At 41.7% G+C, this 2,281-nt stretch overlaps 1 non-coding gene across 1 annotated transcript; it reads right to left on the reverse strand.

Annotated features, from left to right (window-relative positions):
- Nucleotides 1-1,499: 1,499 nt before the first annotated feature.
- TRNAK-UUU lies at nt 1,500-1,572 on the reverse strand. The gene has a single exon. It is a non-coding gene; the product is annotated as a tRNA-Lys (tRNA).
- Between the last annotated feature and the right edge of the window lie 709 nt (nt 1,573-2,281).

Here is a 2,281-nt window from a genome sequence, read left to right on the forward strand (position 1 = left end):
AAGCCAAGAGTGCGGGCACCTTAAGAGCGGTTAAAGCTAGAAGCTATATCATGACTGCTGGAACGAAAGGCCCAATGAGTATTTTCATACCACCTTCCAATCTTCTTAGTTAATTGTGTACTTTTCCACTAGGCGAGACATAAGTTATCGAAATCCGGGGCCTGTTTTTCCCTATTTCCCAAGGGGAATGTCAAATTGTGTGGTTTCACAGTCTTATGAGACAGAAAGTTTTGGAAAATGGAGCTACCGTTTTCACTACTTTGGTCCCTAGCGATATTGTTGCTTAAACTAACATGGAAAGTGGGTTCAATCACTTTAAAGTGCCCTCTCAAGTGTCATCTCATAATGGTAATCTCCTTATGGTATAGTAATTTGGCTTAGAATAAGAAACCTATCTCTTCCCCCTAATGGCTTTTCACTACCCCTTGCGGGAATGCGTATCGTTGCTGCATCGCCACCGTATTCCTAACTTGCTTTTCCAAATTGCTTGTTTTCTCGGGGCTGCAGTCCAGTTGCTTAGTGGTTTGCTTCTCGGTCTACCCAATCAAGGTTAGACCTCGCTCTATCAACCATTGCTTTAAATAGTATCATGTTATTTCATCTTTCATTGATACCATCATTACAATCGAGGGCCTACAATCCATGGAAATCCCTATTCCGATCACTGGGAAAGAAGAGCAAGTAAGTAATGAATGAATAAATGAATTTAGATGGTATATAAACATCTCCCCATGAAGGGAAGGTGCTATAGTATCTAACTAAGAAAAAAAGTAGGTTGTGAAATGATAGGAAATATGCCATGCAGAAAATCAAGGAAATATTTCCTGGATTTTCGGATGACCCGGCTTATCTTTGCAGTTATCCTTATTTAGCAGAATCTAGTGAGTGTTCCATTAAAAGGAAAGAGAGCTATTCGTTGTAGGATTGATCCAGACAACCCAACCTAAGTCACCTATTGCGCCTAACCTAAGTATAGTGCCAGTGGTCGGTGAGGAGAAGTTCATTCCTGTAGAGAAGAGAGGGGATCCTATTTCCTTTCCCCCTTTCCCAGTATGGCAACCTTATCTTCCAGCATGAAAGTTGGTATCAGAATGAAACAATCCAATCCATACTTGTGGAGTGCTCAGTTCAGTTCCTGATTTCTCTCAAGCCTAAACCGGAAAAGGAAACCTATTACTCGGGGTCCCCCCTTTCGGCTATCTCATCTGCTGTTCCTCGACTCTCAGGAAGGTAAGATCATCAATCAATAGTAGGCTGCTGCTCTGTGCAGTTAAAGATGGGATCCAACCTGTTCTGTTTGCTTGTTTCCTATAATCTATGCTCGATTCCATATTTCTGTATCCTTAGATTCCCGGGACAGATCTGATCTCCTTTATACTTACCTCAAACAACGAGCGAAGTCGAGATGTTGATGAGAAAGGGGCTTTTCTCAAGGCCAAAGAGTGCTCTTTGAAGGCTACTATGCATCCTTACGAATACAAGAGTGGTTTTTTTTGTTTTGGGTATAGCAGGACTTGAACCTGCGACCATTAGGTTAAAAGCCCAATGCTCTACCAACTGAGCTATACACCCGATTTTACAAGAAGGCTTGGTGCGGAAAAGAAAAGAGGGCGGCCTGGCCCCTTTTCTTCTTATCATATCACAAGGGCGCGGCTCTGTATGGTATAGTACTGTGGAGCAAGTTTGGGAGTCCTTTCCACTCATTGAGGATTCTATCTAAAAAAGAAGGTCAACGGGGGAGACTACTTTGAAGTCCGGGCTGAACAAACTACTTCTCCTGCTACCAAAACAGAGAAATAAGGAAATAAGATGGATTCGTCTAATAAAATACCCAATGCCTGTAGTTGAAGAATTGTTGGATGAGTTATCTTGTGCTGTTTGGTTTACTAAGCTGGATCTGAGAGTTGGTTACCATCAGATAAGATTACATGAAGCAGACGAATACAAAACGGCATTCAAGACCCACGTCACTATGAATTTTAGGCTATTTGGGCTCACAAATGCACCACCCACCCTCCAGAGTGCTATGAACACAATTCTGGCTGAGCTGACTAGGGTTTGTGTACTTGATTTTGTTGATGACATCTTAATCTACATCAAATCCTTGCAAGATCATGTCACCCATTTGCAGCAAGTATTTGACCTTCTGGGCTGAACTCATTGAGACTTTCCCTTATGTTATTAAACACAAGAAGGGTAAATAAAATGTTATTGCTGATGCATTCTATATGCTTTCACAGCTTGGCTTCAAAATATTTGGTTTGGAGACCATCAAAGATCA

This window comes from Triticum urartu, chromosome 2 (genome assembly GCF_003073215.2).
Source record: "Triticum urartu cultivar G1812 chromosome 2, Tu2.1, whole genome shotgun sequence".
In the NCBI taxonomy this organism is placed as follows: Eukaryota; Viridiplantae; Streptophyta; class Magnoliopsida; order Poales; family Poaceae; genus Triticum; species Triticum urartu.